The 27,858-nt window shown below is 41.1% G+C and overlaps 1 protein-coding gene and 1 long non-coding RNA gene across 5 annotated transcripts in view; both read left to right on the forward strand.

The window, feature by feature from the left end:
• Positions 1-426: 426 nt before the first annotated feature.
• On the forward strand, positions 427-13,033 carry LOC139800745 (uncharacterized). Its single transcript, XR_011727900.1, has 5 exons — positions 427-514; positions 2,662-2,755; positions 7,139-7,347; positions 11,097-11,250; positions 11,945-13,033. It is a non-coding gene; the product is annotated as an uncharacterized lncRNA (long non-coding RNA).
• Positions 13,034-15,001: 1,968 nt separating this feature from the next.
• Positions 15,002-27,858, forward strand: part of DENND4A (DENN domain containing 4A) — a 49,722-nt gene continuing 36,865 nt past the window's right edge. For 2 of the 4 annotated variants that reach the window (XM_071754145.1, XM_071754148.1), the window contains exons 1-2: positions 15,385-15,506; positions 23,255-23,343. The gene's annotated coding sequence lies outside the window, so the exon portion shown is untranslated. Of the gene's footprint in view, positions 15,026-15,384; positions 15,662-23,254; positions 23,344-27,858 lie in introns of those variants that run through there. The other 2 variants (XM_071754147.1, XM_071754146.1) reach the window with 2 other exon arrangements.

Raw genomic sequence — 27,858 nt, forward strand, 5'->3', positions numbered from 1 at the left:
CTGTGGCTCTTGGAGGTGCCCAAAACCTGCCAAATATTTGGGGCTTTGCATCCCCCAGACCCCTTTCTGGTGTCATGTGGGATTAATTGCATGTGCCAGATCCATGAGGGCATTGAGAAGCCAGAGCTCACACGGGCAGAAGGTACTCTGGTTGTGTAGCTGTGAGGTCTGTGGGAGTATGCATTGTCTTTGGATTCATCCTTTTTATCTCCAAGTGAACCCAGGATATACAGAAACCTGAGTCTGAAAATGCTCAGCCTGCTTCTGCCTCTCTTTTCAATCATATGGCACTGAGTGGTGCATTAAAATTGATAATGGATTCTTCTATGTGTAGAGGCTGGGATAGATTTCTGACTCTGTAGTTAAGGTTTCCCTCTCATATCCCATTTGAACTTGTTTAAAAAGCTATTAATTTTTGCTTGATGTTTCTCAGGCTCAGTTTCATCTTTCAGAATTGCTGTTAGTTCTACAAAGAAAAATAAATAACAGATGAAGTATTTTTCCTCATCCTCAGGTAAGAGCTGTTCTCATTTTTGAGTTTTGGATTTTGTTTGCAAGCCTGCAAACACCCTTTATTTACATTTTTCCTCTGTTTAAGCATTACTTCCTCTTGCTTCAAAATGCAAATGTTCCTCATCTGGAACTGGCTTGTCCTACACAAGACTTAAAGGCCCAAGTGAGGACAATTCCTGTCCTGACTGGGCTAAAAATCATGGTCCCTAAATTGTTGTACCATTATCACATGTTGAACTTAAGACATCACCAAGCAGAGGCAGTTTTACTGAGCACTGTAACATGAAAATCTCTGGAGATTGCTATGGATATGAGCAGCAGCAAGGGTTATTTCTAGCCAGGTCCATTTAAATTCATCTGATCATTTGTAATCAGGTGCTTCGTGGCATAGAGAGGCAAAGCTGAAGCAGCAGAAAAAAAACTTGGCATCTGTAGAGGAGTCAACTGACAGCAGAGCATGAGGCTAGCACCACACAAGCAAGGAGCTCCAGAAATAAGGAAGTTTTATATTCTTGTTCAGTCCTGGATTAATTTTGTTCCTGTCCAGGAAAATCACAGATGGGAATATACAAACCTCAGGAAATGTTGCTCTCAGGGCAGACTGGTTTTGGCTGCCCTGCTCCTTCCTTGTGTCCCCTCCCAGAGTGTTCTGCTGTAGTTATGGGGTGGCCTGGGACACCTCCCATGCCTTGGAAACACGGCCAAAAAGCAGAGGTCAGGCCTGAAATAACAGAGGACTGTGTGCTCTGGGGCTGACAGCTTTTAATGTGAGAACAGTCACTCAGCACTGACATTTCTGCTGTGTTAATTGCCATTAGTGTCATCCTTGTGGGAACACTAAATTCATTGCAAACCTTGAATTAGTGCTATCTTGTAATTTTTCAGCTTGTACTTAGGCACAACCATTTGCAGAGGCAGCATGTTCAGAGCAACTGGAGCAGAGCTGAGCAGTGATACTCAGCTGGCCCTTGGGTGTTCAATTTAGCAAAGAAAAGCAGCAGAGGTCACACTCATAACTGCATATTTATGGTTCTGTTCTGGAAATTCATGCAGCAGCTGCCAAAAAAAGCCCCAGCCACACCATTAATGGGCAGATGTGTGTCAGAGCTATCAGCCCTCAGCTTCTCAGCCCCAGGCACTGTGCATCAGTCTCAATGCACCCAATTCTCACTTTGTTCTCCCACTTCCATCCCTCCACCACCTCCTGAGAAATCCTGGCTTAATAAAGGGGAAAATCTGCCACCATCCATGATGGGTTTAGCCTTCCCACAACAAGGTCAAGGTGCCTTTGCAGAATACACCAGTGGTATTTGACATGGAAAACAAAGAACAGGGAAGAGGGGTGGACAGTAGTTGCTGCTGGTCCCAGCTTTTCTGGCTCAGAAATCCCTGTTCACAATTTGCAAAGACCATCACTTTGCAAACCTCAGGGAAAGATTTGGAACTGGAAAAAGGAAAAGTTCAAAATTGTCCTTGAATTGCTGTTGACCCAAATTGCCATTTCCCATATGAAAGGAGCCACTGGCTTCCCTGGGGCAGAAGGCAGGAAGGACAAAAGCAACCCCCCAGAACCTACTCTGTTTTATCAGAGGAGAAATATTTCCTAAGGGCAAAACCCAATCAATATTTTGCAATTTCCTAACAATCCACGAACCCTTGCAATTATGCAGAGATAATTCAAGCTTTCCAATCTAGCTGCTAAATGAGAGAAAAGCATCCTCCTTGCATGCACTACCCTGAGCTTGATATGTCAGAAAAAAAACCTTAAAGTATAAAAACCATCCACTGAAATAAAATATACACCTCTCTTTTTTTAAGAGAGGTGGATGAAATTAAGGGGTCTATGGTGTAGAAAGAGTTCTGTTTTTCAGGTAATTTCTTGACAGAGGTAGGAGTAATGAAAATGCATAGAGTCAACAGGAATTTTTCTATTGATAACTCACTTGAATTCCAGAACCACTGTCTCCTTTTTCTAGTTTTACAGCTTAAAGAAGAAAAGAATTTATAAGAAGAAATAGACCAAATTAAAATAATTTTCTATAAACCAGCATTTTCTTTCCCAATCCTAGAGCTGGAATAAAAGAGGGCCTGGATCTGAATGGTGACCCATCCAAAATCAAACTTCACCTTGTTGTTTCTCTTCTCTAGGGATATCTGCAGCACTGAAGAAAGAGTGGGAAGGGGGAGCAGCTCTAGAAAAATTCATCATCTGGAGTAATTTTTTCACGAGTTCAAGCTCACGGTAAGCAGCAGGGAAGGTTTTCAGCATGTTTTGGGAACAGGAATTGAATGCTACAGACTCAATGACTTGGTGTTTCTTGTGATGACTGTCAAAATGAAGTCATCACCTTCCTGCATCTATTTTGGACTCAACACACATCTCCTTGTCTGTGTCTGCTGCCTCCAGAGACGTATTAGCAAGATAAAGTGGCAGCTCTGGGATAATTATTGGCCAAGATATAGTATCTGAGACATGGCTTAAAACCTTCTTCCTCTGACTAGACTCAACCACAGGGTCTTATTTCCTATCTAGGGCCAGAATCTGCCTGATGCTGGTGTATTTAATAGGAGTATTGCTACCAAACACAATGTCAATGACAGCAGTGCAAGCATTATCACATATCCCATCATCTTCTAATTTGGATTCAAAAGAGCAGCCCAGGGGAATGAAGAAGGCAGTTTGATTTCTGTGGCCAATTTATTCACTGCTGAAACAACCAATGGAGCTGGCTGGCTGTCCTCAGCACGGTGTTGCTTGTGAAGCTGTACAATTATCTGGGTAGCCAGGCTGAGACTATAAAACTTTGCTAGTTAGGATCATTAGAGAGCTGTCAAATGGAACAACTGGGATGGCTTTGATCTGGCAGAATACCTTTCCTCCTGTTCCCAGACCTTGGGAACCATCCAGTTCCCCATGATTGTTGTTTCTCAAGTCATTCAAACAATACTTGTTAGGTTTTTTATAGGGTGCAGTAACTTCTTCAGGCAAACTGGAGGCTGTAACAGCTGTAAGAAGGTTAATTTATTCAATAGAAACTCTGATATTTCAATGATTCCTCTAGAAATACATTCATAGTTTTGCCAAGAAAATGACAAAATGTTGCTCGTAATCCCAAAGATATTCCCTATAAATCCAGCAGGTGTCCTTCTCTTTTCAAGCAATTAGGCTCAAGGTTTCTTTGGGCTTTTTCCCTAGTTGTGCCAGTGAGGAATTACTTAAGTCTTTCGTGGAATTAGGTCTGGGTTTGCAGGTTGAGGAAATGCATATGTATGGTTTGTGGGGCACAGCAGGACATCTGGCTCCCAGGGGCAGCTCTTTGGCCAAATGCCACTAATGTTTCCCACAGAAACCAACTCAATGTTAGAGGCTGGAAGAGAAAAAGGAAAAGAATTCCTTAGCCTTCCTCTCTTGGGAATGCTAAGCAAGATCTGCTGGAGCCAAATCCTCTTTTCAGTCAACCTTGGGCACCTATTTATAGGACTGCTAAAGTGAGCCCAGTGCTGACCTCAAAGGTGGTGGCAGCAGGCGTTAACCTTCACCAGAGCTGCTCTGCTCAGGCTGCAGTTTTGACATTCCTGGTCACTGTTCCAATCACTAATGGACTTCCCAATGCCTGCCAGCACTCCTGCCTGCTGAGGCCAGCACAGCACCCACTGATGAGGTGTCCTCTCACTCCCAACACAGAGAACATGTCAAATGCATCCTATGAAAATCGGGCCAAAAAAAATAGCCAGAGGATAATTTTCTCATCCCAGAAAATACTTCCAGTGGAGTGTGGCCACTGGAGATGCTTGGCTGCTCCTTCATTTCACAACCCAGAGTGCACACAGGGTATCAAATCATCCTATTTGGGACATGCTTCAGCCACCTTAGGATCTATTACTTGCATTGAATCCCAGCATGGCAAACTAGACTTCTTTGAAACAGGTATCTAAAACCTGTCTTTCATTATTCCAATGTCTTTTAGTGTTCAGAATTGAGTGTTAGCAATCTATCAGTGAGGGATGACTTCAGGGTGAGTGTTATGGTTTTGTCACTGAAGCTCAAATCATGTTCTGTATAAAGCTGACAGCCTCACCCTCTGCTGAGCACTGATTGTTGCATCTGCAAACACCCCTCTCATTCACTCGAGTTTCATAGGGCTGCCACATCTTGGGTTCACCCCAGATCTATGTGAGGCAAGTGAGGAAAAAAAATGAGGTTTTTTTTCCATTTAAAAAATGCCAGGACAAAGATGCTCTCAAACAATGAGGTTATCTCCTGGTTACTAGCTGCTTCGTGGCCAGAAATTCTGCCCACAGCTCTTGGCACTGCAACCAGGCACTGGGCAAAGTGTCAGCACCAGCTTAATGACAAGCTGCAATGGGAAATCAGGGAGGGAACAAGACCCTCCTGCCCTTGGCCCATCAGGATTCCTTGCCATCAGGCATTGTGCATCCCAGGAAGCACCTAGCATCTGTCCTCTGCCATGTGTTACTTCCCTGCCTCTATTTCTTGCTATTTGTGTTGAAGGTGTAACAGTCATTTTCTTGACAACCTGCAAGAAGAACAGACACTCCAATCTTCCAACTGTATGTATACATAGGTACCTGCTGTAGCACCATCCATATGCAGCATGCACCATATGCTGACTGTGAAAGGCTTTAACCTGGTCCAGTGCATGTGTTTGCTGTTACACATAACAAATACCTTGAGCCTTGCCATGATTCAGTGCATTATGCATGGGAGCCATCTGGTCCTGTAGCTTAAGAAGCAAAACTGAAAATTTGATAAAAGCACAAACAGACACAAAGAGAGAAGATGCCTATTTTAGTTCATCTCTGCAGGGAATGCACATGCTTCAGACAGGTATACATTCCTCTGACTCTGAATTAATGGGAACTGATGTATTGATTCTGCAGCTCTCCTAAAGACTGCTTCAAGTTTTGGCCCATCTCCAGGCTGATTAGGTGCAATGTGCACACAGTTCAAGGCAGATATTTTATTATTCTAGTAGGAATGCAGTTTAAAAAACTCAGTTCCCTGTGAAATCCAGAAGATAATAGAAATGTGCTTGTTCAAATAATGCAGCCGTACCTGCTTTTTATAGACTGTTTTCATACCCAGCTACTCCTTTTGGCTTCATAAAACCAGAATCACAGAGTTATTAAGGTATTTGCCACAAGCACAAATTCATTCAGTGTTTTGCATCATGTTTTTCTCTTGCCTGTTGGAGAACACACTCTACAGAGCAGATGTAATTTGCTGTTCTCTGCAGAGAGTTTCCAGAAGGCTCTACCAAAATTACTATGTTACTGCTACTACTACTTCTAGTATTATTAATATTATTCAATAATAATAATAATAATAATAATAACCTGATGCAGTCATTTGTGAGTCTCAAAGTCTAAAATCAACTATCTTTGTGGATGTTTCCATATTTAGCTAACTAAATACTGCCCAAGTGTCAGCCTCATATACCTGATTTGCAGACTATTGGAACATCTCTGTGCCAGGTAAGCTCCTGGCCCTAGACAGAGACAGCATCTTGTATTAGAGATGAAGTAAGAATCTTGTATTTTCTTGCTTTGATCACTGTGTCTGCTTTTATGGTCTCCCTAGGAAAGTCACTTGATGTTTCTTTGAGCGTCAGCATGGCTTCTGCAGATGTTTGAAGTCATCTTTGTATTTCATTTATTTTCTGGCAAAACAGCATCCATCTGCAGTTTAAGAATAGAACATATAAAACGACTGCATATGATTCCAAAGCATAGAACACACAATTTCTGAGCAAAATTCTCTTCTCAGCTACGTTTAACATAAATCTGGAGTAGTGTCTTTGTCTTTCTTGTTGTTACTCTGAAACCCATTTTCATTTCATTGTGTCAGACCTGAAGGATTTACTGTATATGGATAAATCTGATTTCATCCCAACTGTTGTAATTTTCTAGGCAAACTTGCAGCATCTGAGGAAGTACATAAAGGTGCATTTGCAGTACATGGGCCTCAACACTCTAAGAAATATGATGCTGACAGTTGTTCTCTGTTAGTAGTTTTCCATGCAAATAAAAATACGATTTCAGTGGAGGGCTGACTGGAGCAGAGGGTGCAAATCTGTGCTGTATGGCTGAGCTCATTTTTCAAACATCATGTTCAACGTGTCTTTCTTTAACCAAAGAAATAGTTTGCTCACAGTTGGTTGTTATTAATTTCGTGTAACTCTGTTCTTGAGCTGTCTATGCTATAGAAATGCTGTTAAGCTACAAGAAGACAGATTGCCTGGACTGGAAGCCCCAGCCCAGATTCAGGGAAGCACATGGTTTCCTTGCAATGCTTATGATGATTATAATTACTATTCAGTAGATGGGGCAATTGTTTTTTTTTGGTGTTTAAAACAGAACAGAACAAAACAAAACAAAACAAAGCCATTTTGGGAAGGAAAACAGAACACTGGAAAAAAAAAATTGTAAAATAGGAAGTGGTTGACCTTTAGGAGATAACTCCATCTGCAGTGTCTACTATGCAGTGTTTCTAGTGATCAGAAAATGAAAAGAAAAAAACCCTATTAAACATCCCAGTACTCCTTTAGAAAACAAAGCACCTCCTTTTCTGTAGGTAAAACATTTTACATCTCCTCTTCAACAGCTGCTAGTGTCAAAGGCCAAGCGAGCAGTACATGGAATGCAGAGCCTGAAGTTTTTCCGTGGTTGCTGAAGGCAAAACCATCTAAAGCTGTAGCAGATGTTTGCTTGCTTCCTGCCTGCTTATCAGCCCTGCAAAGACACTTTGGGTTTGTGCTTGTTGTGCCAAGTGTAACTATGGAGATCCAACACAAGCTGCGCGAGAGCCACACGGTGAGCAGTTCTTTACTTCTTTGGTTATGAATGATCAAGTAAAATATTATGGTTTCTAAGAACTCCCTCAAATTTTTCCATATGTACATTAGTCATTCCCCTCGCATGACAAAAACATGACAGTCTAAAAAATAGTTTAAGAAATCCAACATTACAATAGCTCTACAAAAGTTAAATTTAAGTATCATTAATGAATTGTTGCTCACTGGACCTTCTATAGGATCCCTTCCAGTTTGGCCTGCCCTTTGGATTGGGGCTGTTGTAGTAAACAGTAAATTTATTTAAAAATACAGTAAATAAATTTTAGAAGCAATATGCTGTTACTAGCACTGGGCAAGGGATTTTTTTTTTCAGTTGAAATATTTGAAAATAGAGGTCAGTATTTAGATTGTAAGGGGCAGCAGAATAGAGAGCAGAATGGATGAGATGGTCTAATAGATCTTTATTGTAGTCAAATTAATTTAGTTTAAATAATTAATTCTTTTTTAAATTGACTCTACTCTGCACACTTGACATTTTGAAAAAGCTGCCATTGCCTGGCCTTCTGGTAAATGCATTTAATCTGTTTTCCATTGTTTTCTTCTTGAAAAAAAAAATCCCTGTCACTAACAGGAACCATCAGCAGCATGGAACAAATTCACTTGCCAAGGACGTTTCCTCCAATCTTATGATTTATACTAAAGTATTCTTTTTTGCATTAAGAATCAGACTGTGCTTTTTACTATTTTTTTTCCATGCCATGTATTAAGATAATTTTGTTCTGTCATTATGAGTGACATTCAAACTTGGTTGCACAAATGACTTCCATTACACCAACATTTGGTCATACTTTTTCAAAGGAGGTGGTCAAGCAGTTGAATTAAACCCACCCTTCTTGCTACCAAGGTCATTACAGAGAGCTCCTCACTCTTGCAGCAGCAGAGGGCCTCTCTCAGGTATGAACCTGATCAGAGGTGTCACTCCCTCTTCTCTTAGAACAGTGATTTTGAGATTTCCATGGCTGAGACTGTGTGGATCCATAGTATTCTTTGGAGCATCCTGGATTAAACAAATAGGTTTCATGGTTTACTTTCAAGGTGCTTTGGTTTGTGTTCAGTCTTGTCTCCTTGGTCAGCTCCAGGTTGTGGCCCAGTTGCTAAGAAAATGTCCATCTCCTCTAAACTTCCATGCTGAGGTGCCAGCAGTGTTACAGCAAGGGACAACAAGCAGAAGTTTGAGTTCTGACTACACGAGGGGTTTGAACAAGCAGAAGTTTGAGTTCTGACTACACAAGGGGCCTGTCGAGCTTAGGTGGTCCTTTATTTAAGCTGTATCAAATCCTGAGAGAGCTGAGAAAAGAGCAGAAGCTTGGGCTGCCCTATATTGGTGGTGACTCACTGGTGAGATTTGATGTTGCTACTTTGTTTTGCCTTTGTTTCTCAGAAGTTGCTCACATTTTAAATGAGTATCCTCTTACCTGACCAAATCAATAGATGAATGTAATTAGGACCCAGCAGAATAAGGGCAGTACTTGTAGTAATCTAAGGGAACATTCCAAAGCTATTAACAGAGGAAAAGAATTTCAGATAATTAGGAGAGGAGATGGGCAGTGATACAGATTTTTAAAGCACCCAAGATAAAATAGCAGATACTAAAAATATCTATCTTGAGATGAAATCCTCATGACTCAGTACTTGAGCCAACCTCCATTCTCTAGGAATTAATAAGAAAATTGTCCAGACAGGGTAGATTGTGGTGTATTGCCTTACTCTGGAGGGTTTACACTTGCACCTCAAAGAAGTATCTTACACTGGAAAGGGCAGACATAGGTCTGATTTAAAAGGGCAATTGCAGTATTTTTTTTTAATATGTTCTGTAGATGTAGCCTCTTAGAAATTGCTGTTTTCTTTTCTACATTAAAAAAAAAAACAACAAACAACTAAATGCTCAAAAGCACTGACAGTAGTGCCTGCAATACATTCTTTTAATCAACCAGGACATATTTTTAAATACGAACTAATAGTTAAGAAATAATGAATCTAGCTTGCAAATGGATATAAGGAAATGCCATTTTTTTCCTTCTTCTTCTTCTCTGCCTAACATGTTTTCTGGCTAGATCCAAAGTCTTGAAAATATTGAGTGTACTGTAGGTATTGAAAGTATTTAGAAGTATTTAGAAAAGTATTTTGAAATGTTGCAGAGTTTCAGAAAAGCAGGAAAAATTTTTAGCATCAAGTAAAATCTGGGTGGGATTTTCAGTGCAGATGTGTCAGATGCATTTTCTTGGAAATCCTCCATGGCAGTTGGTGAGAAGAGTGGCCCAATGTTTTCTCACCAGTGTTTCTCACCAGAAAATAACTGTTCTGTTTGGTGATGTCATGTGGGTGAAGCACTGCTCCTGAACAGGCTTAAACAGGACACTGCTTTAGAAATACAAGCAGAGATTTTTCTCTCAGAAGGGTTTCAAACAAGGAGTCTTGCAAATCTCTTCAGTGCATCTTGACTGATCTCAAGCTGGCTTGTCAGTTTGCTGAATTTTAATGATCTGTTTTTATTTCCAGATAACGATGATTTATGTAAATGAGAAGCCTTATAAATAAATATGGAGATTATTCCATAATAGTAATTACAGGCTTTATGGTTCAGATGCTTGATGTATTAAAAACAAATGGTGTTGTGGATTGTTTTTGAGTTTATTAATTCAGTTGTCTGGTAATTCATTTTATTTAACTTGACTTACATAGGTTGGACAGGGTTTCCTAAACTAAACCAAGGTCTGATTATATCAAAGGACAATAAAAATCAAAATGCATCATACAGTGGTAAGAGTAAAGGGAAACCCAGATTCCAGAATGTTTTTGTCTGAGAATCAACTAAGTTTGGTTTACTTGGAGAATCTCAGCTTAAGTGTGTTAGCCATTTACTAAAAAATGAGGTAGTTTTAAATTAATTAGAATTCTTTGCACATTTATATCTGCTTCTCTTGAGAGCCTCAATATTGTTCTACAAACATTAATTAAGCCTAATAGTACTCCTGAGAAGTGGTTACCTGATAGATATACTTCACTTAACCCATCATGATTTAAGTGATCTCTAGAATAAACCACAAAAAATTTAAGCAGCAGGAATACACAGGAGTTTAGAGTCTGAAGTCTTAGCAAGAAATATCTTAGCAAGAAAAAACTGTGGGGAACATTTAGATACCTGAACTGCAATCACTGGGCCTAGGCATGGTCTGAAAATCAGTAATAAGGCAAATAACAAGGAACAGAGATCTTTAGTGAAGGAAAGTGATTTTATATCTGAAGTGAGAGAAGACACCTGCAGTACCACAGTCTCATGTGGTGTGACTCTTAGTGAGAAGCTGGACTGATTCAGAGAAAAGACAAATATTTGCAGAAATCACCTCCAGCTGGGCCAACGAGCTTCAGTCCAAATCAGACCTTTAAAGCTGATGGAGTGAGAGCAGTTCAGTCCTTACTCTCACTCCTGAGGGCACAGGGGCTCCTGAAAATAGCAACAAAACAGCAGTATCTATGTGTACACTTACAATGCTGGCAAATCTGCCTGCATAATTTCCTTCCTGATATTGCTCCACAAAGAGAAGCTTTTTGTCATCCTGCTTTACTGATGAGAGCAATACTTAAAACAGGTCAGTGCTGGAACAGACAACAGGTTGGGTTTTGTACATGAATTAGGATTTGCACCATCTTCAAGCAACCCTTCTCCTGTCCCATTCTCAAAAAATCTGCTGCAAATATTTGTTCCAGAGCTTCCAGTGTCTACAGGAGGAGCCATTCCAGAGCTGTACTCCAGCTGTACAGTACTTACTTGCCAGGAAACTTTATGATGCACAGTCTAAATTCTCCAGTGCACACTTTGAAATCCAGAGGAAGCAAATCAGCACTGAAAAGTGAAATGACAGTAAGTTTATGTCAGATTTTTTATTCATAGAAATTACTTGTTTCCTGTTTGGATATATTTTCTTTACCCTTTCATTTCCCAGCATTTCTGTGCCTTTGAGACTTCAAACTCTCACATAAACATTGGCAATAAATCCTTCCTGACAAAGTGTAACTGCTTGGACCTCTTTTGGTCTAAGTGGGATGCCTAGACACTGCACTTTGACTTTATCCTTACTCATACACATCAGCTTTCTTTATTTACATTTTGTGAACTGTAATTCATTATGTACCTGACTCTGGCACCTAATGAACCCCTTTGCAGTGCTTCTGCTGAGTTCAGTGGCCTTTGGATCAGGCCCTGTATTCAACCTCATTACCCCATATTTGTAGCTGCTTCAGTAAGTTCTTATCTAGAGAAGGGTCTAAAACCTCTTCTTTTATATATATGCATGCATGATATTCTATTGCCTCTTTTATAATTTATAATCAGTAGCTTCCCTGGAGTGCAAAAGCATTTCAGAAATACTTTATATACTGTATAATACTGTATATACTGCTCCATAATATGTAAATACTTTATTATTTCACAAGCTGTCCTAGACTCGAATCATTCCAAGTAGGGACAATCTCTTAATGTCAAAAAAGGATAAGTTCCAGATTTTCAAATGTGCACACATAAAAAAACCCTCACGATGATATTGCTTCATTTCCAGTGTGGTTCCAGCTTGCCAAAGGCTCCATTTCATTGCATAACCCTCCTGATGTAGATCCAGTACTGCACCGTGAAGTGGGTTATTGGACAGGGTAAGGAAATTCATCCTCTGGAACTCAGTGTTGTTTTCTTGCTAGTTACATAGTTTACAATTATTCACTGTCATTCTCTTCATAGTTATTTTTACCAAGATATGTTGTGTCTCTTTTGGAAGATATTAGGTTGGGTTCTTTTGCAGACTCCTTCTTAGATGTAAATGAGCTGTTCATGTAGCACAGCCAGGAGAGTTCAGCGGGCACAAAACTGGTCAGAAAGCACACAGGTTAAGCCCCAAAATGTGTATGTAAGAAACTGAAATGGTTTTGCTCATGGAAGCCAGTCTGTGCCAGGAAATACTCTGAATAGTAACCACTGCTTCATTAATTAGAAGTAGCCAGATCTCATAATCCTGGGACAAAGTCTGTGAAAACCACGTCCTGGGAAAGGGAAGTTGTCCGTTCCATTCCTGGCTCTGTCACTGACCATCTGCCACTTGTCCTTTGCCTTGCTTGAGTTTACCCATGCGTCAAACACACTTAAAATAAGCTGGACCACACTTTGAAAGCTACTTTGGTGCCACAAGCTAGAAATTTGGGGTTGCCACTTGGGGAAAAAAAATGGTTCTGTGGCTGCCACTCCATAGAAACCCTGCACCTCTCCCCAGCTGCACTCCTGGGGAGGCTGCATCTGCCTGACAGTGCTCCACCCAGCACTTGAGAGGCAGCAGAATACCACATGAACTATGGTTGGTGCCTGCCCACCTGCAGTTGTTAACTTCTTTAATTAACTTATGCACAACAAGAATCTGATTCAGTGTTAACTGGAATTAAAAGCAAGACTTCTGTTGACTTCATGATCTTGGGGTCAGCCTCCATATACATGCAGAGACCACTGCTTGGAAATGAAGGATGTCCCCACGAAGGGAAGGTCTTTGTTTGAGTGACACAGATAGATTTCTGTGCAATGGAGCCTGCAGGAGCTGGGCACACAGTAGATCTGTCTCTGCCTGTACAGTAACACTATTCACTGATGCTGCTCTTTATTCAGAAATAAATACTGTGCTATAATCATGAGTTTTCATAGCCCCCTTTTTCACATGCCTTTGGACAGGCTGTAATGTGGAAAATTGATGACAAGCTGTGCAGGAAAGCTCTGTGGCTAGATAGGTTAGGGAAGGTGACTTGACAGAGGTGGTGACGAGCTCCTAATGAAATGGAACATTGCAATTAAATGTGCTGGTGGGGAGGAAAGTGTGCCACAGCCAAGAGAGAGAGAGCAGGCGAGCAGCAGGTAGGTCATGGAGAAAAAAAGCAGAGGAGGCTGATGGAATAGGGTGGGAGGGAGGGGGAGATGTAAGAACAAGAAAGACAGGACAGAGATAAGCACTGTGTTAGCTGTGATGGTAGGACTGGGGAGAAACTATTTAGTGTGGTGCTTGGATCAGGCCTTGCAGGATGAGATCCGCATCGCTGACTGCAATTTGTTGACATTGACACAGTATGTAATTAAATGCAGTTCAGTCCTAGAAGGACAAAAATGATGGAGGGAAATAAACAGGTCAGGCTATAAATTAACAGCAAATCAAAGATGTCTCTGCAAAGATTTACCCGTGACAAGTGCTGAAAAGTACAAAAATTGCTACAAAATGTTTAAGAGTAATGTTTCTGTAAAATTGAACTTTCCGTTTAGAAATAGTCAGGAATATTTTAATAGCTATGAACCTTAACTTTGTGAGGTGAACTATTCATATATCAACGTGGAGATTTTGCCTCAGTTTACAGGCAGCTGAAACAATACTCTCAGAAGTTGCAATAGACCCATTAATCTTGGATGTTAAAGCTGAAGCCTAAAAGCTATTCTTACATGAGAAACAAGCAAGGGCAGCAAGCACGGAATAGCTTAACTATCCATATTACTAACATGGGCCAGAAGGTGGACTTCATTTTTGCTATTTATTTGAAACAAAACAAACCAAAAACTTTTTTAGGACTAAAATAGACCAGAAACTGTCAAAGGATTTAGGAAAAGCTTCTACCGGCTCAATATATAATTTAAGGGCTCACTACAGAACACAGCCCACCTTGCTGCAAATAAAGAGTGGGAAGGAAAAGTATATACTGTTGAGAGAGAAAACATCCTTATGAGCATGTCTAGAAATATATTTTACATGGAAATACAAGGAATGGGCAACATTGTTCTTCTGGTTCCTGCCTTGGATAAAGGGTTTGACACATTCTGTGGTCAGTATGCTGTCTGTTGAGTTAAAAAAAAAAAAAAAAAAAAAAAAAAAGCACAGACTCAGCTCACAAACATTAAACCTGGCAGCACAAAGCTGTGTCTGCATGTGCAGGCTTGCACATGGGTAGAGGTTGTCTTGTGTCAGCTGCTCTGTTTCCTTCATGGGGGTAGGAGGAGCAACCTTTCTGCTATAAACAGTCATCTTAATAAAAGTATGTGGGGAAAAAAAAAAAAAAAGAAGAAAAAATTAAGTCTCATTTTGTACTTTTTGCTTTTATATTCTCCTGTTTGGTCAGATTTTTCAGAGGGATACAGTAGGTTTGAACATACATAAGCATTTACAGTCCAGATTCAGAACTTCACATGAATTTTCTATCTTTATAACCAGCCACATCTTAAACCCTGCAGACAAATGTCCAGAACCGAGGGAAGCTTGAATTAAAAGCCAAAATTGCATGGTTGGAGCCTATCCCTGAAACAGCACTTCAAAAATAGCACATTGGCATAAAATTTTGAAGCCCAGTCCATGAGGTGCCAGAAAAATCAGTATTTCTGTGGTGAGGACTGATTTGATTGTGCTCAGCAGCATCTTGACACGCTGCACTAATCTTAGCTGCACGTTCTTAAAAGATTATTTTTGTCTCGGCTTCTTTTCCAAGTCGTTGATGCAACAACGTGGTGCGGGTTACATCAAGGCTGCAGGGGAAAAAAAAAAAAAAAAAAAAAAAGAAATCACTCGTTTTTCTCTCCCCTTGTTTTCCAGGCAGCCGGCACCTCCTCCGGGTCCTGCCGACGGGAGCCGCAGGTGAGCGAAAAACTGGCGTATTTGGGCCGGAGATTAATTTCTGTTTAAATGAAAGGTGCTGCAGGAGGGCGGGAGACGCTTGTGGGGCGGAGTGTGCGTGTGAGGGGGGAGAAAGAATCGGGCCCCAGGGTCTGCGCGTCCCATTTTAGGCGGTGCTGAGAGGGTTTCACCCAGGGCGTCCCGCTCCGAACCGCCGCTCCCTGAGGAGGGAAAGGGGAGAAGCGAGGCTGCCGGACCGAGGCCCCTCACCCCCAAGGAGTCCTCAAAGGAGAGGGGGGCGGCGGTCCCGGGTGAGGCGTGGCGGGGAGCGGCCAGCGGAGCAGCAGGACCCGCCGGGAGCCCTCCCCGCCGCGGTCACGAGTCGGTGCCCGCCTCCCCCCCACCCACCCCCCGTGACAGCCAAGATGGCGGCGAGAGGAGGCGGCGCGGAGAGGAGGGGGGATCCCGCCTGAGACGCCCACACGGCGGGGAGGAGGCGAAGGCGAGTCGGGCTCCGCTAGGATGAGATAAGAGCGCGGGGATCGGGCGCGCTTCCCCTCCTTCTTCCCCCCCCCCTTCCCTCCCCTTTTCCCCCCTCTTCACCCTCGGCGCCGGCGGCCGTTCCCCCTGCCCCGGGGAGCGCGGCCCCCGCCTGAGGTGAGGGGCTGCGGGGCGGTGAGGGAGCGCGCCCGGGCTGTCATCACGGGAAGGGGGGGGGGGGGAAGGGGGGGTTTCTCTCGAGGAGATATCGCGGGGCGGGCGCTATCGCGAGTATGGGTCGGGGCGGCTGCTTTCCCGCGGCGGGGCTGCCGGGGAGCTGGGCTGTCAGCACCGGGGCGGGGGCGAGGGAGGGCGGGCAGGGGGCTGAGGGGAGCGCGGGGATGGCGGTAACTTTCCGCTGGGCCGCGGTGGGAAGAGGGGGAGGGGGGGGGAAAAAAAAAAACTTTGGATGCTTCCCGCCAGTCCGCGGCCATGGCCGAGCCCACCCCCGGGCCCGGCTTGCGGGGCCGCTGGGGAAGAATCTCCTCAGGGCGGAGAGAGAGCTGCCTCGCCTCAGCCCTGCCTCGCCTCAGCCCAGGCTGCTGACCTGACGTGTTTCAAAGGCAGGAGGGTAGGGGGAGAGCTGCTGAGGGAGAAACCTCCCAAAATGTGTGTGTTCCCTAAATAAATGTGCGATTTCTTCCACGCTGCGTCAATTGGAATCGCACAGGTAGCGTTGAGCCTTGTGCCTGCCTCTTCCTATCGCGACTTTCCTATCGCGACTTTCCCTTTGGCTCTCGCAGGCTGGACTAGCGTGTACCTGGATCCAGGCGATGGTAAAAATTAGCCCTGACATTTTTATCTTTGTGCCGTCATGGTGTCCTCATGTAACAGAAGTTGCTGGCCAGGGGATGATATTTAATAACTTCCTAGTAATGGTCGTGGTTCTGGAGTCATTTCAAACGGGCTGCACTTAAAAATGTGCCACCTCTGAGAATGCTGATTTGCTAAAAATGAGGTCTCGACTTGGCTCTTAGTCCTGAAGTTTTTTGTTTTGTTTTAATTTAATAGAAGCGTGGTGTTCTGGACAGCTTTTTCATTTCATTTCACAATTTATTTTTTTTTTTCTTTCTGGAACTGTTGCACAACTAGAGGTTTCCGTAAAGAGTGTTACATTACAGTCCATAATCTTTCACTTTCTGAATGATTAAACACAAATATTTAATCTTGGCATGTGTCTGGTGGTTTAGGAAAACGAATTGAGTTAGTCTAGCCGGGGAAGGTCGAGGGGGAGTAAATGGATTATTTCTGGTTTGTGTGTCTAGCATACAACCTTAACTTTGTAAGAGTCTCCTGTTTCTCTTTTCCTTTTTAAAAAATCAAATATTTAGAGTATCGGTGAAACCTGATCTCGCTTTTAGAGGATTGAGGAATCTGTAAGCACATTTAAAGTGAACATTAAAGTGGAACTCCATCTCTGGTAAATGAAGCTAAGTTTTCTAGCAGTAATTGTGACTTGGCATTGAAATGGTTTAATTATAAAAAATCGAGCTTTAGAGTTTTTGTGGTTAGCTTTGGGAGAAAATTGCACGGAACCTTAAATACACAACAAAAAAAGCTTAAGCTTCCCTATAGCCTTAAGAGCTTGCATGATGTAGATGTTTTCCTTAATCTAGAAACATTAGGATCTGGCTGGATGAGGTACTTTCGTCAAGTTTATGAGCAGCTTCTGCTCCTTTGGAACAGAACAGGCTATACCAAATGGCCTCTTCTGAATAGTGAATTTACTAGAAACGAGCACAAAATGTAAGATCAGGTTCTACAAGCAGTAAGCCCAGAGGCACTAGGGACCTTTTTCTAAAATACAGGCTTACTTAGAGATGTTTTTCCAGTATTAAGGATGTTCACGCGCTTGAGTTTTTGTAGAAGAGTGGTTGCAGGTCCACACTTGTGGTGAACAGCTTTTTCTATACTATTTGCTTGGATATAACACTAGTATGAAGCTTAATGGAATTTCTATACGTGTTAATGGCCATATTAACAATTTTGTGGTTATGTAGCCAGAGTTATTGTTTAGCAAAAGCATAAATATTAACTGGCACATACTATAGGGCTCAGGTGAGCGTAGCTGATTCAGGTCAGGAACAATGCAAACAACCTGGTTCTGTTTAAAATACCTGCTTGAAAGGGAAAGTAGCAAGGTTGAGAGCAGAGCCCAGCTGGTGCTCTGAAGAGAATGAGGTTGTCTCAGGAAGGTGTCTAACTAATACTACTGGTTTATGTCACTCTTACAAAGCAGCTGTGAGCACCACTGTTCAGAAGCCAGTCTGGCAAATTTTAATCTACCAGATTTTGTGTTGAAGATTTTATTAATTTCTGTCTAAATTCCTGCTCTAGTATGTGAAAGCTGTCTTGTAACTCTTCATTAGAGGAAGACAATATCTAGAACAAGCTGAATGATGATAATGGCATTTGTTCATTTCAAGGTTTTAAAAGTGGAAAAAGAAATTTGCAATGTCACTTTAATATTAACATCTCTTTGATTTCCATCGTAATTCATAGCAACGGGATTTTGCAAGTCATAGTAGGCTGAAACGTTTCTTAAAACAGTGGCTGTAGAAACAGTTGCACTCCTGGTCAAACTCCAGCAGGTTATGGAAATAGTTACTGAATCAAAACCTTCCCTAGTCCTAAATATCTCCCAAAATGAAGACTTGCAGAAAGCCATCTTTCCATTCATTGTCTGTTACTCAACTTTGACCTTAGTTTTTAAATATGGTGTCGGCCTGACCAAAAAGTTGGAGGCTAAAATGTTGCACAATTGATATTGGATCCAAAGCAAAACAAAAAACAAGTCCATGTAACCTTGTAACCTACTTCAAACATTGTTTGAGTTATCGGTGAATTCCGAGTACCCTGCTCTCTGGCAGATGGTTCCACTTGCTCAGATTTTGATACATCTGTAGCTATGGATTTAAGGTATTTGGTCTGAAATTTCCTGGAAGTAACTAACGCTTCTTAAAAGGAGGGGAAAAGGACCAAAAAAATAGACCAAAATGATTTAAGTACCTTAAAGCATGATGCAATTTATGTGGATTGGTGTATTTCCAGTGCAGTTCCCTAGTTTAAGTCTGTAAATCAGGCTTTATTCTCTGTGATGTATTGAAACTTCAATTAATTTTTTTAATGATGTCAAAAATAATCAACAAAACAAACCCAGCTTGCTTTTCCCCTGCTCCCCCCAAACTAAAGCCTCTGAAAGTTTAGCACCTTTGAAGACAGTTCAGGTTGAGTTTGTACAAAAGGAAAGGAGAGGGGTGGGTTAGAGGGCTGAGCTGTCCTTGTCCCTCATCCTGCTGCTGTAGCCTCACTTGGTGGTCTTGGGCAAGAGCACAGAAAGGGCCCTGCATCTATTCCCTTGAATATCAATTCTGTCTATAAATAATATTTGCTACTGCGTGCACAAATCAGGATAGAAATTTTCTGCCATACTAAAAGCAGCAAATCCTTGCAAATCCTCTGCAGGCTGAGCCAGTTAGGCCTTACTTTAATTGAGGGTAGCTAACAGGTAGGAGATGAATATGTATAAACAGTGACTGCATCACCACTGTTCAACTAATTAAAATCAGCCATTTCTAACAGTGGTACAGACCAAGTAATTACTTCAAGTGAATGAGGTTCTTTCCTATATTGCATAATAAACCTTGGATATTTTTCTGCTACCCTTCAGTTCAGGCTTGGTCTGTGGAAGCTTGGTGTATGACAGATGTGGAAATACTCCACTGATGCATGTGTGCTTATAAAGTGCCCCCAAAGACTAGGAAGTCAAAATTAAAATGCACAGTGAAGGCTGTGTGAGGCAGTGATGCTGAGAGGCTTGATCTATAGCAGTCATTTTAGCAGCAGTCTGTGATGCAAAAGTGTAGTCATTGGTAGTTCCCCAAAGAGCTGAGAAGCAGTACCAGGAGGAAATTGTGGAGGAGAAGTGGAAGTGAAAAACTTCTGAAAGTGTTGGCCCTGCTCTTTTAGATGGGGTGCTTTTACCTTTCCAAAGTGTACTTTCGTGTGTTACATACAGGGTAACTATAGAGGCTGAAATGGAAATTGAAATAAGCAAATAAAGGGCAGGGGGACTGAAAAAAAAAACTATGGTATAAAAATAGGATATGAAGGGTACAGAGGAGTGTTAGAACTAAGTTAGCCAGTTATATCCTCATTTTAATTTTTACTTTAAAATTTGACATTTTTAAAAATTTGGATCAGGAAAAAAATCATTAATACTAATTTATTTATTTCAATAGAGCTATCTGAAATAGGAGTTGTATTTACGTATATGCAAATGAAAAAGTCCCAAGAGGAAAGCCCCACTTTTTTTTTTTTTTTTTTTTAATGCAAACATTACGCAAACAAAGAGATGGGGATTGTGGGCTGCAGTCTTGAGTTTTGATTTTGTCTTGAGCTTCAAAAGAAACCTGTGGGCTTAAGGCATTATTCTCTGTTGTACAACCAAGATCAGGATCTGGTCCAGCTCCTTCCATCTGTCAGCAAGTTTGTCTGACTATGAAATTACAGTGAGAGAGGCAGTGCTGGCCAGACCCTGCAAGTGCAGAAGTAGTCAGTGCTGTCAGTTAAACAGGAGCAGTATTCCAACAAAAGTACAGCTTTGCAGTGACCTTGTGTGTTGAACAGGTCCTGTTGAGGACAGTCAGACTTTGTGATGTGGAGCACCAGGGACAAGCCCTTCTGTGAGAACTTTCCTCATAATATTCAGCATCTCACGTGCCCCTCCCTGACTCGGTGTGCCCCAGCCTTTCTTTTAAGGGTGTGGTTATTTAGTAATTTTGGTCCAAAACATGGGGAAGGGGTTTTAAGATATGTCTGTTCTGTGTTACAAAGAGAGATTCTCAGCTGGCTTTGGAATCCTGAAGCAGTAGCTAGATTAGCATATCATTACACTTCAGATAATTTGCTGTGAATATTGGGATGTTGCTTCACATTGCTTTGCTAGCTAAACTGGCTAGGAAACTGTCACAGCAGAATGTGTTTGTTGATAGATATTTTTTTCTGTGAGGTAGAGGGATGTTTTGCTAACTGGATGTAGAGATTTACTGGATGAGGGAGGTATTAGTCAGTGTTATCTCTCCATTAAACCTTTCCATGTGTGGTGTAGATCATCTGCAAATGGCAGTTACAGCCCTGCAGTTGCAGCCTATGCATTTCATCCACTCATTGTCTATAATCTGAAAAAAATCCTGGGTCCAGTTTTCCTACCCTGCAGGATGTTTTTGTTGGCCAAAGGAAAAAAAAAAAGCATCAAATCTTCTAAATCACAATCAAAGTGTAGTTTTGAATGTAGCAGAAACGTTTAAACAATTCCCACCTGTCCATTCCTCTACCATGCCATGAATTCAAAATTTTAATTTGAGTAGAGAATGGCTTCAAAACTGAGCTGAGGTTGGCATGTGTGTCCTAACATGGCTGGGTGGGAGCAGGCCACTCCTGTCACTCTTGGCTGATCCACTTTGACATTTTCAGTGATAGATTTGAGGTTTGAAGCTCAATATTGGAGGATTTGCTGCTTTTGTTTGCCTTTATCTACTGTGCCAAGGAAAACAGAGCATTGTGTTTGGAGGACTTCTCTTTTTAAAAAGTTGCTGTATAGTAAGTTGTCTGAAAAACATGGACTAACTGCCCTCCTGAACTGTGTTTTGGATGAAGTAGTATTTACATTTTATAATGCTTGCTTTGGCTTTCCTCCCCTCACTTGCTATAAATTGTTTTCTGCATCCCTCCTTACAAACACAGAAATTGTTTTTGTTCTTTGGTTGTGCTTTTTGGCCATAATACTGTTATCAAGAAAGAAAAGTGGAAGTTTTTTAAACCAGCCTGGTTAAGATTTGCCTCTCTCATGAATCCTGTGGGATACTTGGTCTTCCATAGTCAAGAGCTGCAGATTGTGGGATTTTGCTGTGGCAATGCTGTGTTCATGTCTGCAATGAACACCTGAGCAGCCTGTGCCTTGTTAGACCATCTTAGTAAATACTTTGATTTTTATTAAGACTAAACTCAGCAATGAAGAACAAACAAAAGGCTTGGTGAGTGATGGTGGAGAGTACAGAGGATGCAGGAATGCCTAATCTCTCCCTCAGGGTGAAGTCTGTTCTCTCTGCCTTCTCTTTCCCAATTATTCTGCTCCCTATGAAACAGAGCTGCAAGTACACTGGCAGCAGTTCTTGCTGTGTTCCTTGTGATGCTTAAAAGGATGTTTTTCTTTCCTTTAATTCCTACTCCATTGCCTTTCCAGATAGTTGACTAGGAGAGATGGTTTTTGAAGTGTCCATGGGGAAATTATTCATGTGTTAAAGCTGCTTATTTCTTAGACCTTTTGCATCTGGGCTTGAGGTCTGCAGATGGATCCCTAAAATTATAATTTCTGACACTCATGGACACTTTACAGATAGTTAGGAAAAATATATGTGGTGCGAGGGCTGTGTGCTCTCTCACTTTGTAGCCTGATGTACAAATGTTTAAACTCAGTTACTGAAGAGTAAGTGGCTTTAACTGGTACTTGTCCCTAGTGCTGTATGGATTAAAGACTTGTGCCAGGGGCTGGGTTCACTTCCCAGGCTGTCACCTCCTGCTCCTTGCTGTGGAAGTAACTAACAGTGCTAACTGCTTCTGCTCTGTCAGAAATCAGTTGTCTTGTACTTTGGGGTTATGAATGGAACGTCAGACTTCATGCTCCCCAAAACATAATTCCAATACTCCAGTATTTTCTCCCCCAGATGTTTCCACTTCAAGAATGGAAGCAAGTCTTCTAGAGTTTGCATAAACCCTCCTGAGATGTGCTTCTTCCTGGCCTTGTTTATGTTACTTTGTTTTCTGGAGTCTTCTCCCAGTAATCTTCTAAGAGTGTTCTCCAAGTCTTGGCAACTTGAAGCCTCGTTTAGCCAAAGTTTATTTTTGACTGCAGCCTTGCTGACACTAATGAGTCATTCTGGGAGACTGAAGTCTAAGAGTGTCTCCAGTGAGGTGTTCTCCTAAGTCCCATGGTGGAAAGCTGTTGCTTCAAAAGGCTGAACTGCAGCTCAGGCTGCCTGGCTTGCACATGCCTCGGTGTAAAACACAAGCTCAAGCTGTCTGTGGTCATACCAGTGCTGAAAAGGTCATGCTGGTATTTACAAGCTCAGTAAACACTATCTGAAGAAAAACAGTGAATTGTGACAGTAAGTGGCAAGGAGACAGCAACTGCCAGAGTGGGTAACTGGAGTAAGGTGGCTCTGTGGAAGAGTGCATGTGAGTTGCTGACTGGGGAATGAGAAGGATCTGGTTAAATACCAGAATATTACAAAGAGGAGCAATGTTTTCAAGTAGGCATTGAAAGGTTATTGAGCTATGAGAGCACTTTTGTAGCTGGGTAACAATTTCTGTGTCAATAGAGATGGAAGGTATTTATTATCAGAAAATAATGGAAGAGTTGAAATAATGTGAAGTGGCTGTCTCAGCTATTCTTTAGTTTTGTTTCTTTAAAACATTAAATGTATCGTGTGTACATTCCTAAAATATCCATGCAGCATAAAACTTGATACTTTAAGCTTAAAATCCGGTTTCACAATTTTTTTTCACAATTATGACAAGTAACTTTGTCTTAGCAAGCAAGTCCTACGATTCACAATGGTGGTATAATTTGACTGGTGCAGTGGAGTGTACAATAAGTAAGTTTCAACAAATATGTACATTGTCTAATTTCTGTTTCTACTGTTTCTGTAGGGAATGAACCTTTGATAAGGAGTCTATGGTAAAGCCTGGCTAACAGCGAGAGAGGCAAAGTGTAGAAGCAGCTATGCCCTGATGAAAAGGTATGGAACACTTTGAAAGAGTTTTCAGAAGGCTTGTGTTCTGACTTGAGAGAATTCCTGTGATATTTGAGGTCCTTCTGCTTTGTTCCCAGCATTGTTTGCTTGTGATGGAGAAAATACTGGAGGGGAAAAAAGGTTTGACTTTCCCCAGGCAGCTTTGAAAGTACTAGAATGAGGTGAAGGTTTTTCCCTGGGTAACTTACTCACATGTTCTCTAGGCTGTTGAGCTCTCATGTGATTTGTGCAGTGTCATGGCTGAGAAATGGTTCTGAGGAGCCATGGCAGGACTGACTGATCCAGTTAACTTCACTTTGCTCCTGCATGACTAGCTGCCACGTGTTGGCAGCATACCTCAGGGTAAGGCAGCAGCACAGGGGTGAGACTGAAATGCTAGAGGCTCTCAGAACTTTTGTGGCAATTTTTAAAACTGGTCATTGATTTGTCTGTCTGGTCTTCGTGTGCTTTGAAAGGAAGGAAGTTCTTGGAAAGTGGTTAGATGCTTTAAAAAAACTAAACAAAACAAAACACTATTTTAATAAAGCTTTGAGCTATTATAAAAATGTGTTGCAGAGCCCTGCATTGCTTCCCAGCCTATCCTAGGAGACATTTGTTCCTTGTTTACAAGCAGAACATATCTTTGGAGTCAGGCTCACAAAGGAAAAGGTCACCTGCTTTAGACAGTTAATGGACCTTATAAGGAACTCAAATTAATAAACAATGTAATATTCTCAAAGGGAAATGCAGGGAGGAATGGAAATGAAGACAAGGGAGAGTAAAAGATTATAGGGCAGTTGTTGTGTTTGTGTCTGCCAGAGGTGGACTGGTGAAACTGTTTTAATGGGGTGGGATGGTCCTTACTGCTGTCTTTTGGAGGTTGCATATTCCTGTCTGGGAAAGCTGGCTGCTGGAGAGAAGCTGGCACTGCTAGAGCAGTTCTTCTGGTCTACAGCCCACTTACAAGTTACCTCTACAAAAGTCTGTGGCTAGGAACAGGTTGTATGAATTATACCAGTTTTTTTTTTTTTTTTTTTTCCTTGGAAATGGTGCATCTATAGAAACTCTGCAGTTCATGGAGCAGAGGATGGAATATATGGCACATCCCCATAGTTCTGCTCACACAGTGAGGAAGAAGCTGATGATCAGCTTACAGTATTGGAATGAAAATTGTCATCAGTTCAAAAAGCTTAGACACTGATTTAGTTGTCTTATCTGAAAAGACTTGATCTGGTAACAGATCATGCCTTCCAATTTTTGTTTCCTTTCTCTTTGAGAGTTGTGGATAGTTTATAGGAAATAAGAGTTGGCTGGAAGCAAAAGAAGTTCGTGTGTGGGCTACTCTCCTGAATTCAGTGGTGACATCAAAGTCCCACCAGTATTTTTGTTTGTTACAAAAGGGTCAGCCACATAGAACTCCTGTAAACTTTTTGATCCTCTTTCTTGGAGCAGTAGATTGTTTTGCAGCATGCTGGTTGTCTTCTAGCATTGGCAATAGATCTGTAGTATTAGATCACAAAGCTCTCTTTTCAGAGTCATCTCTTTGCCACAACTGCTAAAATGGCAGCACCTCTGAATTTCAGCAGCAGTGACAGTAAAAAATATTAATTTGTATTTCTTAAATGTTTATGAATAAATGTTGATAGTAAGAAAGTTTGAATAAAATAAACAGTGAAACTGAGTTCATCCTTTGTCTTTTAGTGAAATAATCAGGGTAGTAGTTTGTGCCTCTGTAGCTGGATTACTTGTTTCTCCTCTTCCTGTGTTTCTGGAAATAGCTAAAAAGCCCTCTTTTCTACCACATGAGATGGCTCCAAGATCATACATTGCACTGATTTCCAGGGGCTTTTGTAAGACTTTCTATTTATGATCAAAGCACAGCCTTTTGTCCCCAGATGACTGAAGTGCAGAGAAGCATTAGTAGCTGCTTCTCACCGTGGCACCATTGGTGTTGAATTTCACCTGGGACGTGCTGCTCTTAGCAACACTCACGTGCACTGTGACTTTTTTCTGTTGTGTTTTTATTTCCTGGAAGTTGAATTGCAGTGCTGGGGGGTGTATAACATACTTGGGAATACCCTTGTGGTAAGAGTTGCTACAGAAATTACTCAGATTGTTCTGTTTATGTGAACTGCTTTTCGCGGAATGATTACTCGCCACTGAATTAGCTCACACTGAATTAGCTCACACTTCTTTCTGGGTCTCTTAACATAAAGTTTGCAGATATCTGCTTGCACAGTAAACACATGTTGAAAAATTGAGAATCACAGTAGCTCTAGTAAAGCTTTAAGTTGGCTTGATTAAAATACCACTGAATTGTTTTGATATCTTCTGCGTTTTATCCCAATTTTAGCTGCAAGCTTTTGTATCAGAAGGCAAAAAGATCTGAAGGGATGATGCCTCATCAGCTAGGCTTTTTTTTTTTTTTTTTTTTCATATGCCTCTCTTCTGTAAAAGCTGCATTAAATTAGGAAGGTCTTGCTGACTTGTGTATTACTTGCTATAACCTTAGGAAGGAAATTTGTGTGATAGCAGGTGTTTGTATGTAGGGGATTCTAATTTTAACTGGCTCTAAATGAGGAGAGCTTGTCCCAGTTTTTCTTGAAAGTGCTTTTGGGAATAAAGGAATGTTTGAATTTAAGACTTGGTATAAACCTGATATGAAATAATTAAGAGTGAGGTTTAAATTGTGAGATAGGATTCTTCAGTATAATGTAAATATATCTTTATTTGTAATGCTGTCTTTTCCAATAAATCTGGAATAGTGTGTTGCTAATACACTGGAGCAATAAGGCTTGCTTGCAGTTCTGGCAATCATAGTTGATGTAATTTTTGCTTACTAAAATATTGTTTTCTACTTAAAAGGCATAGTGAAGCACACCAGAAATTGGTGTAGTTTTGTGAAATAATTCTAATGAGAAAAGGGACAACCTCAAACTTATTTTATTTCTCCATACATTTGTTGCTCTACCCTACTCTGGATTTACTGAACCAGATGTACAGTGAAATAATAGGTGACATGTGCAGTGGTTATGTTTGTGTATCTTTGGATATATCACTCAAGAAGTTTCAAGTTTGTTATTACTCTCCTATGTGGCTAATTGTGTAACATATTCCAGATGTCTTTGAAATAACTCAACTTAGGTTAAATTAAGCTTGATTTTGTAACTCCCTTATCTTTTGTCTCAGGAAACAAGCTGAATAATTATCTACAATTACACTGCTATATGTTGAGGAATGTTCCCCAGCAATCATGTGTTCTAAAGTATCCCATATTCCTTATCAACAATATAGAAAGAAAGGTTGGATAGTTTTGGAGTTTGTCTTGGCATTTTCCTGAATCATATAAGTAACTATAAATTAAAAACTGTTACTCATTTCCCTGTGGCTTTAGAAGCTGGTCAAGTCAGGTTCTCCAGCAAAATACAAGCAACCTACAGAACAGAATCAGGCAGGTGGAATTCCCTTTCTTGCACTGGTGGATGAGGTTGATGGTGGTGATCAGGCACAGGCTGATATTCTTCCTTTTTGAGCAGGGACTGGTGCTGGAAATCTGAGGTCAGCTTGGGACAGTTTGATTAAATGCACAGTACCAACTTAGAACATAATTTTTCTAATTACCAGGGAGTGCTGTCTAAATTTATTTTGATTGTTTTAATGGGAGGATTTATATTAAAATCCTACAGTCATGATAATACAAACTTTGATAAGGCTTAATGCTTGCTACCTTGAGAAAAAAATTAAGGGAGATAATGCATCCGGAATAAAGGTGACATGAAAAAGAAATTGTTGTACCAACTGCTCGTCTGATTTAAATTCTCTTTGAGTTTCTGAATGTTAGCAAGCTCTTGAAACTCCTGTGTTGTAGCAGTTTCTCTTGCAATAAAATTTTTCACCCAAATAAAATTATTTCAACAAAAGGGAGGTTTAAATGTCTTGTCTGGTTTAAAAAGTCTTGAACTTGATGACAGTAAACTTCCTGAAGCTACTTTAGCAAGAATCCAGCACATATGGGTGACTTAGATAAACAGTTTCAGCCCATTTCTCAACGTTCCCTGCAAAAGCAGAAAGCACTTTATTTGCCAAATCAAGTTATTTATTAAGACATGGGGTTTAAGGGGCTTGCAAGGGTTTTTGAGAGTCTCTGAGAAAAGTGGAAACTGAATCCTCTGCTATGTTGTGCACTGCATTGTTTGCAAGGCCATCTTTTCATCCTCCAGATACTACTTTGTCCTGTGCTGTGTAACACTGCAAAAAAACAAAACAAAACAAAAAAAACCCCAAAACTATACAGAAAGGATTGACATGTAAGGAATTTTTGTATCAATATGTTCTAGGAAAAAAGAGTGTATTTTCCCAGCACAGTCTGGCTGGAACTGGACTGTATTCCTTCCCATTACGAAAAACTTGATGTGGTCTTGAATGTTTATGTTTCACAGTGGTCTGTAGTCTATTGAAGTTGACTTGTTTTAAATGTTTTGTATAAAACCTCTTATATTGTTGGCTCTAGATGGGTTGTAC

The sequence above is a fragment of the Heliangelus exortis genome, chromosome 11, assembly GCF_036169615.1.
Source record: "Heliangelus exortis chromosome 11, bHelExo1.hap1, whole genome shotgun sequence".
Taxonomy (NCBI): domain Eukaryota; kingdom Metazoa; phylum Chordata; class Aves; order Apodiformes; family Trochilidae; genus Heliangelus; species Heliangelus exortis.